This window comes from Hypanus sabinus, chromosome 4 (assembly GCF_030144855.1).
Source record: "Hypanus sabinus isolate sHypSab1 chromosome 4, sHypSab1.hap1, whole genome shotgun sequence".
Classification (NCBI taxonomy): Eukaryota; Metazoa; Chordata; class Chondrichthyes; order Myliobatiformes; family Dasyatidae; genus Hypanus; species Hypanus sabinus.
The window spans coordinates 146956717-146971399 of record NC_082709.1 but is presented as its reverse complement, the minus strand read 5'-3'; the positions used below and the strand labels follow the sequence as shown (position 1 = coordinate 146971399).

The 14683-nt window shown below is 39.4% G+C and overlaps 1 long non-coding RNA gene across 1 annotated transcript in view; it reads left to right on the top strand.

The window, feature by feature from the left end:
* Positions 1-2023: 2023 nt before the first annotated feature.
* LOC132393280 (uncharacterized) overlaps positions 2024-14683 on the top strand; it is a 96484-nt gene continuing 83824 nt past the window's right edge. The window contains exon 1 of the long non-coding RNA XR_009511817.1: positions 2024-2073. This is a non-coding gene — a long non-coding RNA (uncharacterized LOC132393280). The remainder of the gene's footprint in view (positions 2074-14683) is intronic.

Sequence of the window (14683 nt, the reverse complement as noted above, 5' to 3'; positions counted from 1 at the left end):
GCCAGGAGCAGTCTAAAAGTTAAACTTCTTGAAAATATGTTATTTTGAGTTACTATGGAGCAAGTTGAACCTTCTGATCTTCTTGGATATACACCAATAACATTTTCCTGTAAAATCACAGGTGTCAGTGGCTCAAGATTCCTAAGAAATCTGCCTTTTGCTTTATTTTACAGAATTTCATTTTACAGAAGTTAGCTGAAACTGGTACAGGACTCCTCTTTAAGAGAGTCCAACACATGCATTATCCAGCTAAAGTCCCTGAAAAAATTACCCAATTCAATATATGTTGATAAAATTTGGTTTCTGAACATGGACAACACTGGTGCCATTTAAGGTCCATCGAACAGGCTGAATAAAATTCAATTTTTACACTTGTCAGATTTAACAGGGAGAAAAATATAGATGAAGTTATTGGATTGAAATGGGGCAGGTAATATTAATTTTGAAAATAAATAGATTTGGTAGCAATTTGAAACTGCACGCTTATCTAACAAACTGTGCTTTGCCCACTAGATTGAAACTGAGATCTGTGAAGCAATATGGAAATTTGCTTTTCATACTTGTGGATCCATGGACTCTGGAGGAACTCAGCGGGTCAAGCAACATCCATGGAAAGGAATAAAGAGTTGATGTTTTGGATTGGGTCTTGGCCCATAATATCAACACTTCATAGAGATGCTGCCTGACATGCCCAATTCCTCCAGCATTCTGTGTGTGTTACTCTAGATTTTCAGCACCTGAGGAGTCCCTTTTGTTTCTGATCCATAGATCTCACAGTTGTCAGCCCTTGTTGCATGAGCTTCAGATGTCAAGTCCTGACGAAGTGTCTTGGCCTGGAATGTTGACTATTTATTCATCTCCACAGATGCCGCCTGATCTGCTGAGTTCCTCCAGCATTTTGTACGTGTTGCTCTGAGTTTTCTGCATATGCAGACTTTCTAATGTTTATAAAACTCTTCTCCAATCACAGTTTCATGGAAACAAGTACTGTCTATGTTGATAATAGCAGAAAATTCTGGAAATATTTAGCAGGTGAGGCAGCATCAATGGAAAGGTAAACAGAGTTAATATTCTAGGTTGGATGGTTGATTTTTTATGAAGCGTCCTCAACCTGAAACATTAACTCGGTTTCTCTTTTCACGCCTGCTGAGTAATTCCAACATTTTCTGTTTAATTTTAGATTCCCAGATCCTGCAGGTTTGTTTTACTTTCAGACTGTGGTGATTTTTTTTCAAGCTCATGTCCAAGTTGCTCCACAGAAAACTTCTGGCATTTTGTAGGTTAATATTTTCTCCCAGTTTTGCTGTTAAAAAGGTTAAATTGAGAATATCGATATACTATATGGATGAAATTTTATCATGGAGCAGCAAACCAATTCTGAACAACAACTCTGAAACATAAAGTAGGGGTGCTAAGGCTCCCAAAATGAAACATGCTCTTAGCACTTACCGTTTGATGGGAAGGAAAGAGACACCCCAAATACTTCTCAGGGTTAGGATCCTGAAAATTCTCAATCCATTTGTGTCATGATTCATATCTTTTAATGATGGTTCCAGACCCATTGGGAAGAAGACTTTTTAAGAAAATACAAATCAGTATTTATTCGAATTAGAAGGTGTGAGCGCACGCACACACACACACACACACACATTATTTCTAACTATTACATTTCCCATGAGAAATGAATGGGAATCATATGACTAGGAGGCAGTCATCTGAAAAACAGACCATCCCCGCTGAAGACAAAATAGGTGGGTAATGGCAATGTTTATATTAACAATGAATTAGTGCATACCGAACATTGTAAAAATAAGGGAATACAATTAAAAGAGTCCATTTATCCCCTCAGGCATCTCCTGGAGTTGCATGCAAATTTAAAAGCTGAATTGAACTAGCATTTGCTAATCTACCATCAAGCAAAAAAAAGTCTGGCACCTCCCTAATTGCTCTGAGCCTCCCAAAACTGTGCATTGTGGCACAACGGTTTTCTTTAATTTAAAGGAAGGTCTTACAGAAAATGGCTGAAGAAATGTGCTGTCAGAGGGGGATAAAAGACCTTGCAACTGCTGGAAGGTCTGTAGATGCTGTGTGGGCACGTTGGGTATTCACACAGACAATGTATTCTTGGTTTATTTTTAACCTCAGATTATTTGAGTGGTCTTCAGCTATTTAGGGCCGTGAGTAAGAACGGTAGGCCCTGAAAAATGAGACCTATTCCTCTGGTTATAAGAAGGTTGAATCAAACCTTCTTTACCAGTCCTTTACATAGAAAATCACCTCGCATGGTTACTATAGTTTCCAAAACAAGATCTGAGATGACCTTAATTGGTTAGTCACCCTGACAAGGATTTGGAGTTTCAAGAAGTTGTGAATATGCATGTAGCATTCTGAACAGAACACTAATTGCATTTGGTATTTGTCAGGACTATTAAACATATGAAATGTTTCATCTAAATATGATTTTAGTTGCCTGAGGCCAGTATTCATGAAATTATCTCAAAGTTTATAGCAAAGATACAATCAATTCTTTGTTCAATTGTATCTGTGCCAGTAACATGAAAAATATCCAATTATTTCTAGCCCCTGTTTTTACTTGGAGTTCTGATTATTCCACTTTTCCTTGTATTTACAGGTGCTCTTCACTTGCTTCCAAACTCCTTTTGCAATTGCTAAATTACAGTATAATGGCTTGTAAAGAAAAGAAAATTCTTCACATCTTCCTTTATTCTTTTGCCTTTATCTTAAATCTGTACCTTCTGGTTATTGACGTTCCTGCCAAGGCAAATAATTCCTTCAGAATGTCTTGATGATTTGGAACAATGTTCCTGTAGTGCTTGAATAGTGTACTGGTGAAAATCCTATCACTATATATAATGCTATTCCTTTTTCAGCTTTTTTAAAATCACACATTCACCAATGTCCTTACATAGGAAATCTGATTCTATTTCCAAGTTAGGTGAACTGACTATGTTATCTGACAGCATCAGGCAGAAGTTCCACTTGCCACAATATGGCACAATCGAGGTCAATTTAGAGTGAGGCATTTTTTTTCAAGTTGAACTCTGCCCAGAGCCAATGGGAATTTTGCAATGATTAGTGGATAAGGGTAAATGGCTGACATCAAAGACTTAAGGTTAAAGGCTTTTGATTAATCATAATCATGTAATTGGAAATTAGTGATAACTGCATTCACTTATAATTAACTGAAATCCCTCTTGGAAAAGCGATTTGTTTATTTATACATTCCAAGCATGAAGCTTTTCTAGCAATGCCACCTTTTATTATTCATCCCATTTGACTCTGGAATGACATTTGAGGGAGTACAGAATATTACAGCTCAGTACAGGCCCTTCAGCCTCTGATGTTGTGCCAGACTTGTAATCTATTTTAAGATGAATCTAACCCTTTCCTCCCAAATAGCTCCCCTTTTATCTTTCATCTGTGTATCTAAGAATCCCTTATATGTCCCAGGTGTATCTGCTTCCAACACCACCCTAGTAGTGTGTTCCACACACCCATCAATCTCTATGTAAAAACTCTCTTCTGACATCCCCTGTCTGCTTGACTCTAATCACTTTAAGTGCCCCTCATATAACCTAATTCCATCCTGTGAAAAAGTCTCTGGCTGTCCACTCTATTTATGTCTTTTATCATGTTATACGCCATTCCTGCCCTTATGACAGCCTGTAATGGCCACAAAGTTGTAGTGTATTGATCAGGACGTGGAGCTAAGTTCACCACCCTTATTCCTGATATTTCCTGCATTAAAATCAGCATATTTTAACTCATCCAGCTGACTATAATTATACCTTATTTATTGCCTGTCCTTCCTCATTGCATCTACCTGTACAGCCACTGCTCCATCCTCTGATTTATCACTCTGGTTCCCACCCCCCTGCCAAACTAGACTAAATGCCTAGCAACAACCTCAGCAAACCTACCCGCAAGGATATTGGTCTTCCTCAAGTTCAGGTGTAATCTGTCCCTTTTGTGTAGGCTATATCTTCCCCAGAAGAGATGGCAATGATCCACAAATCTGAAACCCTGCCCCCTGCACCAACTCTTCAGCTACACTTTCAACTGCTATATCACCCTATTCTTATCTTCACTGGCCTGTGCCACAGGCAGCGATTGAGAGATTACTACCCTCAAGGTTTTGTATTTCAGCTCCCTATACTACTGTACCTCTTCAGGACCTCATATACCATGAGTTCTGACAGATTGCCCTACCCCCCAAGAATGCTGTGAACTCAATCAGAGACATCCTTGACCCTGGCACCTGGGAGACAACATACCAGCTGGGTGTTTCTTTCATGTCCACAGAATCTCCTGTCTGTTCAATGGACTGTTGAATCCATTGTCACCACAGCTCTCCCCTTCTGAGCCACTCATCCTGCTCAGTGCCAGAGACCTGGTCATTGCAACTTTCTGCTGGTAGGTCCCCCCCCCCCCCACCCCACTACGTCGGTATCCAAAGCAGGACACTGAGGGAAGCAAGCACAGGCACTCTGCACCTTATGCCTGTTCTCTTTCCCTCTCCTGATGGTCACCAACTACCCGCCTCCTGCAACTTAGCCCTGAGCTATCATCTCCTCATTCTCCCAAATGAGCTGTAGGTCATCCAGCTCCGGTGCCAGTTCCCCAACATGTAAGGAGCTGCACCCAGATGCATTTCTCGCAGGCATATGTAGCAATCAGGGAGACTGGACGTCTCCCAGATCTCCCACCTCTAGCATGAGGAGCACACTACTGACCCAGGATCCATTCTCACCATTCCAGCTAGGCACTAATAAGGACAGAAAGAGAAACTTGACAGAAATATTAACCTAGTGTCAGCCTCTCCTCATCAAAGCCTTAGTTTCCCATTCTACCTCTGCATGAAGAGGCAACTACAATGTTGGGTTTAGAATCACATTTAAGGCAGCTCAGATGAGAATGGCAGATATTATTCCATGAAGTACATTTCTGAACCCCAAGGTAAGTGGTATTTAGACAAATAACTGAGCTGTAGCTACCTGCTTTCTTTTGTTCTCTCTCTCTCTCACCCCCTCTCCTTCTATTAAACACACTTTTTAAGTGGTTTATTCATTAAAAATGCAACTATACCAGGAACTAAAAAAACTATCAGCTAAACATAACTTTTTAATGACAGTTAAGCTAACGACTTGTATGGGTCTATGCTAGATATGCCAACTATGTATACTAGGAACATCTTTCTCCTTGGCAAGGTAAATGAGGGAATATCCTTGACTTTAATCGGACGTCCAGTGCGTTGTTTACTTCTGCATGTGTGAGAATCCAACACACGCTGATGTGTATGCTCCAGCTAGCTGGTAGCCCTCCTTGAAACTGTCGCCTGTTGTCAAGGTGATCTGGCCCACTGAGGCTTAGCATCACTTCTACTCAACCACCCCCACCCCCCGACCCCTCCCCACACCCTAACCCTCTGACTACCATGTAAGTTCGTGCGAACATGCACACACAGCTTCTCTGGCTCTGACTAAGCTGGAAGTGGAAAATTTGACTAGGAAGTCAATAACTGTGCATCTGCGCAGTGTCCAGCTGAACAGAGTGTGTGACGTATTTGGGCTGAAACCTAGGTGGTCTTCAGAAAAAATTCAAAGGCAAATAGATTTAATTCTCTACCTAACAACCATCTGTCTTTCAAATTTCAGACTTGGCCATACTGTGACCTTGCTGATTACCTTTCTTGTAGATTTTATCAGGATTTTCATCAGAAAGTCAAATACAACTTCTTTCAAAAAGTCTGCCCTATCTCACAAAATATGTGTGATTTTATTGAAATAGATTGAAGATTTTGACTTAAAACTATATCTATGTATGTTTTTCTTCTTCCTGTGAGAACTCAAAGTGAATATCAAAATGAAAATTGCATTCACGATTTGCCTTCTGCATGCAATGCTTTTGGCTTTGTCAGCGGCAGTAGACATTCAAAGCATGGTTGAATCCCATAAAATAGCTGGTGATCACTGCTTAACTGCCTTTGAATTAGTTCAACAAAGAATAAGACTGTTGTACTAATCACTTTGTGGCTTCCATTGCATAAATGTGCTATTATTCGCTAAAGCTGCAGCATTAATGGGCCATATTGTGAATCTCCAACATCTGGTAATCTTTTTTATAAGATAGTTCCAGTGAGGTAAATAGAAAACACCTTTTGAAAACTTTATATAAAATCCTTCACAGTCCTTCCCTGTTGCATAAATTTGTGGAATTTCACACTCATGGTTATTTTTGACGTTTGCAGCTATTATAGAAATAAATTCTATTAATATTTAACCTGTTCCAAAAGTAAAAATGTTTCATCATCACATTAATATAAGCTGTAGAATAATTGACAACTTACAGAAGTTGAACCTATTTGAATAGTAAGCATATTCATATTTCAAACAGGTAAGTATGTTTTATTGTAATTTAAAATATTGAAATAATTATTTACATATTACACAATAGATTGTGAAAATAACGTTTACAAGTGATAATGAAACATCGATCAATAAGTTTCAAAAGTTTACTTAATTATATGCCCCTGTGATATGTAATCATCTGGAGACTATGTCACTCTTCAAGAGTATCTTAAGCATAATAAATCCACAAAAATCATTTACAGGAAACAATGTTCTTACAAGTAGCAAATATATTGAAGCAGTAAGTTAGCAACAAGAGCCTTAAGGAATAGAGAATTAACAAAGGGTTTTCAAGACATTGTACAATTCAGATTGTTAAGACCTCTGTCCATCTTATTTCTTTTGCTGGTTCATATGAAAAGGCATAGCTAGCATCTCCTAAAAGCTGCAAAAGGTAGGATCTCCCAGCAAATACCTATCTCAATTCGGCTTCCCATTCCGTCCATGGCCTCCTCCTGCCAAGAAGAAACCAAACTCAGTTTGGCGGAGTAGCACTTCATAGTCCATCTGTGTAGCTCCCAACCTGATGGCATGAACATCGATTTCTCTAATTTCAGGTAACTTCTCCCCCTCTCCCTCCTCTCTTTTAACATTCCCATTCTGGTTACCTCCTCACCCCTTCTCGTCTCCTCAGCTGCTCATCACTTCTCTCTGATTCCTCTCCCTCTTCTCTTTCTTCCATGGTCCAGTGTCCTCTTCTATTAGATTCCTTCTTCTTCAGCACTTTACTGCCTCCACCTATCCCCCTCCCAGCTTCTTACTTCATCCCCCCTCCTCCACTCACTCACCTTCCCCCTCTCCCAGTCTCACCTACTACCTGGCAGATTGTACTCCTTCCCCATTCCCTTATTCTGGCTTCTGCTCCCATCCTTTGCCATCCTGATGAAGAGTCTTGGCCCAAAACATCAATTGTTTATTCCCTGCATTGATACTGTCTGAGTTATTCCAGCATTTTGTCTATGTTGCTCAAGATTTCCAACATTTGTAGAATCTTTTGTGCTTCATCTCCAAGATGAAGTTTTATTTGGAAGTCAACCTAACTCAGCTCACCTCTAAGACAGAAAGCTATATATCTAGACCCAGTCCAGAGCGTCAAGGACAAAATCAGTTCAATAGGAAAGATTCATGCTGCAAGATCTAAGGTATTGCCTTTTGGATTACGTTTAAACCTTTGGGTAAACCTGACATTTCAGGTGGACATGAAATATTTTGCTTAGAGAAGAGCTAAAGCCCCAGTCAATGTTTCACCCCAAAAATCATCGTTATGGAGCAAAAGATGTTCTACTTGTTATTTCATTCATTATTTTTTGGACTGGGCATGCATAAATTAATTGCTGTATTTCCAGAACAAAACACCACCTACATTTCTGAAGAACAACAGTGGCTTAAAAGCCCCTAGCGCTCTCCTGATGAGCAGTTTCCATGGCCTTATAACTGGAGAGAAAATTTCCAAGCTACCAACCCAATATTACTCCCCAAATTATACAGTATTTATATATAAGAAACTGGTTAAAATATGCATTACTGGCCTTATAGAGGCAAAGTGTTACAAGGACACAGCAGTGGAACGAACCCAAGTGCTGAACAAGGGTACGGGGGCTAAGTTACAGTCATGGTGAGCGTGGAATTGGTGTCAAGGGAGTCTTTACCCAGAGTCTGGGTTTTAGTAGAGAATTCAGGAACAATACTAGACCCAATAGTCCTAAGAACCATGGAATGATATTACTCATACACAAGTCAACCAACAAATTGGCAGCTTCTTGTTGTGCTCACAGGGTTTTTATACTGCATTTGCTGATGGAAAGCAGGTGTTTGTAGTTAGTGAAACCTGGGAATGATTGGAAACTAAACAAGGTGATTAAGGCCCAATTCCTGAGGAAAATAGCCAGGTGGGCAATGCCAGAAGGGACCATGACACAAAGATGTTACACTGAAACAGTTAAAGCAGTGGTTTGGCTCCAAATCTGGTAATTACATAGTTCTGATCATCATATTATATTCAGGAACATGATGATCCTAGACAAGGTGCAGAAGAAAGCTTACTTCAGTGGATGTAGAATTCCAGTTTTGTAGCAAGATTGGACAAGGTGAAGTTGTTCTCCCAAAACAGAGATGGCAGAAAAGTCATTTTCAAAGTGCAAAGGGCTTAGATAAAGAGAGTAAAGAGAAATAATATTCATTGTAGTAGGATAGAGAACTAGAGGGCCCATGTTTAAGGTGAGTGGGGAAAAGATACAATTTTACACAAAACGTAGTGATAATCTGGATTACACTGCTTGCAGAGGCGGTGGAAGCAGATTCAATTATAATTTTGAAGAAGAAATCTGATATATATCTGAAGAATAAAATGTTGTAGGGCATGAGAAAGACCAGGAGATTGGGACTGACTGCATTCCCCTTAAAGAAAGCCATTGTGAGCTCAATGGATTACAACAATGCTATTGCTTCATGAAATGTATTATCAGGGCTAGCAGATCAAACAGAAATTGTATCTGCATTCAAGTTTAAATTACATTGGCGGATGAAGAAAAATGGTACAGAGTTATGAAACAGAATAGATAAAACACGATCCGGACAATTGGTCCATTGGAAGTCATGCACTGACATGGATCTGAGTAATCTGTTATTTCCATACATCCAGATTCTGGAAACGGACAGAACTGCAGGATTAGAATGCATAATAGAAAATGTCTCTTAGGATGAGTGAACATCCTTTACATCCAGCCTCGCTGCAGATGTGTTGTGTAGAAAACAAGCCTAGGCAGCTGCCACCACAGTACTTCAGTTGCTAGTACCAGAGAAAACGAGAGAAGAGAGACATCAGGAAAGAACTCCATTAACGTTGTTAGGTTGTTCCAGATCACAGCATGATCAATGAAATATTCTCTGTTGTAATGTTGGTAACATAGCAGCCAATTTGTCCATTAGAAGTTTCCTTAACAAGGGAAATGATAATCATCAGCTAATCTTCTTCTTAAATAAACACAGAAAGTCCTTGGTATGCTCAGCAGGTCAGGAGGCATTGGTAGAGAGTGAAACTGAATTAATATTTCAGATCAATGACTTCCATTAGGAACATTATATGTTTTTGATTGACAACACACCTTTAGCTTCTTAACTGAAAGGATAACAATGAAGTTTTAGCTGTTCCTATGATAGTGAGCAGATATCAATACCCAAATTTCTCCGTTCATTGCAGTTTCAATTTACATCTGATATACTTGCACAAAGAGAGGGCTCCAAGAAAAGCACAGCTCAAACCCATAGTTATTATTAAAACACTCTAATGTAGGAGGCATATCAATATTTCTATAAAATTTGTAAAATAATATCTAGATTAGTCACTGGACAGAAATGGCACTGGCTACAATGAATGCTGATGACAAACTATAAGAAGAAATATGTGTATTTTTGGTGGTCAGAAGAGAAAGCATATACATTTTATTGTGTTCTGACATATACATTTGTTCATGTTCCTTTTGACATTTTATGCAGATTAAGAATGTATGCAGTTTTGCTTCTTTTCAGAAAACTTACTGTTCTTTATGAAAGGAAAAGTGAATCAACTTGACTGAAAATTTATGACAGAAATACAATTATTAAATGAGATTTAATATTAACAGAATGGATAGTCACATAAATTGCATATCTTTGAACTCTGCAATTTCTGACACCCCAGTTAAATTAAGGGCAGTTTGACTTTTTATATTCAAGTCAAGTCATTTTTTATTGTCATTTTGACCATAACTGCTGGTACAATACACAGTAAAAATGAGACAACATTTTTTCAGGACCATGGTGTTACATGACACAGAACAAAAACTAGACTGAACTACATTAAAAAAAACACCAAAAAAAAACTACACTGGACTACAGACCTACACTGGACTGCATAAAGTGCACAAAACAGTGCAGGCATTACAATAAATAATAAACAGGACAATAGGGCAGTAAAGTGTCAGTCCAGGCTCCAGGTACTCTGATAGCTTGGGTGAAGAAACTGTTACATAGTCTGGTTGTGAGAGCCCAAATGCTTCCATATAACCTTATAACTATTTAACAATTACAGCATGGAAACAGGCCATCTCGGCCCTTCTAGTCCGTGCTGACGCTTACAGTCACCTAGTCCCACTGGCCCACACTCAGCTCATAACCCTCCATTCCTTTCCTGTCCATATACCTATCCAATTTTACTTTAAATGACAATACCGAACCTGCCTCTACCACTTCTACTGGTAGCTCATTCCACACAGCTACCACTCTCTGAGTAAAGAAATTCCTTCTTGTGTTACCCTTAAACTTTTGTCCCCAACTCTCAAATCATGTCCTCTTGTTTGAATCTCCCTTACTCTCAATGGAAAAAGCCTATCCACGTCAACTCGATCTATCCCCCTCGTTATTTTAAGTCCCCCCTCAACCTTCTATGCTCCAAAGAATAAAGACCTAACTTGTTCAGCCATTCCCTGTAACTTAGGTGCTGAAACCCAGGTAACATTCTAGTAAATATCCTCTGTACTCTCTCTATTTTGTTGATAACTTTCCTATAATTCAGTGACCAGAACTACACAGAATACTCCAGATTCGACCTTACCAATGCCTTGTACAATTTTAACATTACATCCCAACTCCTATACTCAATGCTCTGATTTATAAAGGCCAGCATACCAAAAGCTTTCTTCACCACCCTATCCACATGAGATTCGGCCTTTAGGGAACTATGCACCATTATTCCTAGATCACTCTGTTCTACTGCATTCTTCAATGCCCTATCATTTACGATGTATGTCCTATTTGGATTATTCCTACCAAAATGTAGCACCTGACACTTATCAGCATTAAACTCCATCTGCCATCATTCAGCCCACTCTTCTAACTGGCCTAAATCTCTCTGCAGGCTTTAAAAACATACTTCATTATCCATTATCCTCCTTCGGTGCCTTTTCCCAGATGGCAGGAGGGATAAGAGTTTGTATGAGGAGTGCATGTGGTCCTTCATAATGCTGTTTGCTTTGCAGATGCAGCGTGTAGTGTAAGTGTTCATAAAAGTGGGAAGAGAGACCCTGATGATCTTCTCAGCTGAACTCACTATCTGTTGCAGGGTCTTGCGATCCAAGATGGTGCAATTTCTGAACCAGGCAGTGATACAGCTGCTCTGGATACTCTCAATACAACCCCTGTAGAATGTGGTGAGGATGGGGGAGCAGTGGGAGATGGTCTTTCCTCAGCCTTCACAGAAAATAGAGATGCTGCTGGGCTTTCTTTGCTATGGAGCTGGTGTTGAGGGACCAGGTGAAATTCTCCACCAGGTGAACACCAAGAAATTTGGTGCTCTTTACGATCCCTACCGAGGAGCCGTCGATGTTCAGTGGGGAGTGGTTGCTCTGCGCCCTCCTGAAGTCAACAACCATCTTTTTTGTTCTGTTCACATTCAGAGACAGGTTGTTGGCTCTGCACCAGGCCGTTAGCCGCTGCACCTCCTCTCTGTAAGCTGACTCGTCGTTCTTGCTGATGAGACCCACCACGGTCGTGTCATCGGCGAACTTGATGATGTGGTTCGAGCTGTGTGTTGCAGCACAGTCGTGGGTCAGCAGAGTGAACAGCAGTGGACTGAGCACACAGCATTGTTTTACTTCTTTTGTTAATATATTATTTGACTTAACAATAATTAAAAGTAATAAATAAGACTATCGTGGGTATGGAATTGTGATCTAAGTGAACTGTAGAGAGTGTTGGATTAGATAAGAGATTTTTTTTAATGCAGTGACTGTTTCTGATTAATCTATTGGATGTAGACTAATAGCCAATTAGTTGTTTTGAATAAGGCAAAGAATGCGATTCTTTGAGGTGTATGATGACACTATCTCTTGAAATAATTTTGTATTACTGAAGCTTTGGTCTTGATATAAGCAGCTGATTTGGGTTTATGCCTCAAAGACTAGTGCATTGAGGATCACCTAATATTAGGCTTATCAGCAATTTGTGGTTTCACAGAAACAGAATTTAGTTGAATGCCTTGCCTACAGTGCCCCTGGCCAGGTATAGGAACATTTAGAACAGAATATGATGACTTAATATTTGCAGAACATCTGAGTAACCCATTGTTATGGGTTATCCAGCTGGAACTTTAGCTGCCTTCCACTCCCTCCTTGACTTCTCATAAATACTGTGTCATGCTAAATAGACAACTTTACCCTAGAATCCTAGGCAAGCTGATTTCCTCAGATAACACAATATAGAGCAGTATTATAGGCCTGTGAATTTTGCTTGCAGCACCTTTTGCTCCTTCCATTTGAATTCTCTCTTAACAATAATAGTTTACCTTTATATTCTGCAGTCTGGATACTTAAACCTTAGGTACTATCCATTTGACTCCAGACAAATGCTTATAGACAGGAGACTGGAACAAGAAAGACTATGTGAGACATGTAGAAACACATTTGTTCTTCTTGGCCCATCCTGGGCTTTTGCTGGCCATCAGTTAAAATTCCAATCTGCATCAAATGACTTCTTCATGCCTTGTTTATGCATTTAAGGAATAATCCCACTGTCTACAACAAGTTTCGTTAACACCTTCTCAGAAATAATAAGAAGTGATGGTGTATATATGTATATATATTGCTCACACCAAGTTAACTGTCTGCCAGCATGGGTAATGTTAGAATTCCTCCTCTGAATCAGTAACTGCAGTGAGACCAGATGAGTTACAATTATTTATCCATGAAAACCTTTAAATATTTGAGTATTTGAAGGGCATCAGTTGTATTTGCAGTTTAAGTATATACACATGTATAATAAATAATAAAATGGGTACAAGATTATGCAAGTTCTTGACAAGAGCCAATAATACAAGTGGAAGAGGTTCAACAGCTGCTCTCCATGTCTAGCTTACTCGGATCATGTACGTTGTAAGTGATACTGTCGTAGATACTTCCACATATCCCTCACTCCTGTTAGCAGATAGAAATTTGTACTGGTACAGATTACTAAAACAAAAGCTACATACTGTGAATGCTCAACGTCTCATTAACAAATAAAGGTGGAACTGTTCTGAAGTCAAGCAGCCTTACAGAGACAAGCCTGCTATTTAATCTTTCGTGCTCTCTATTCTATCAATTCCTTGCCTTTTGATTATGCTCTTTCCACTCTCCACCTTTTCTTCTCTGCCTTTGTAATTGCTTATTAATCGTGAAACAGCTTTAAATGTTTAACACAAATGTTTACAGGGAAACAAGGAGGGAATGGAAGGGAGATGGATATCTCATAGCAATGGGCTTAGCAGACATGCTCTAGGTTTCAAGAATAGGATATCCCCCCCGCCCCCGATTCGACCAATCTAACCAAGTGGTTGTGCTTGTGGAACAAGATGGGAGAAACTGTGATTGGAGATGTTTTCTAGATGTCTTTAAAGATAGACACACAGTGTGGTTTAACCCAACAGATATAGCGAATTTGGATTTCTGGAAGGCATTAGATAAAGTTACTAAAAGTTATGAAAGGTTATTGCACAAGACAAGTTATATTGGAGTAAGATTTAGGCATGAATAGGGGATTGGCACTCTGTAACTAGAGGTGTAAAAGGGACTCTACTCAGGCCCCAAATATTTAAAATTCAAATTCATGCCTTAGATGAAAGGACAGAATAGCCAAATCTGCTGGTGGTAAAAACATATTTGATTAATAAGATACGAGGAGAACACAAAGAGCTTGCAAGGGGATATAGATAGGTTAAGTATATGGGTAATTTGGCAGATGGAGTATCATGTGGAGAAATATAATGGAGTATCACTGTGGAAGGAAGAATGAAAAGGGAACTTGATGCTTGAATGGAGTGAGATTACAAAATGTTGCAGGATAGAGACATCATGGGGTCACAAAATGTTAGAACATAGGTGAGATTGCATCAGGTGCAGCCTGCATCTTTTGGCCTGTGAAGTTCATGTTAACTATCAAACACCCATTTTTACACTCATCCTACCATAACAATTTTGTGCTTCCAATGTTTCAATTAGATTTGCTGCCTGGGAATCAGTTCTAGAACAATGGGATTTTGAAGATGATAAACAGTGCTTTTACTATTTCCATTGCCACCAATTTCAAAACCCTCCAATACAGATCATTAGGTCCAGGAGATGTATTGGCATCCAATGCAGGAGACTATTCTTTTTACTAATACTAATTTATTTAAAATTCTCATTCAGTCCCAGATTGTTCAGTACAATTTCCAGGAGTTTAAGTGCTTTTTCTGTCCTGGGCCC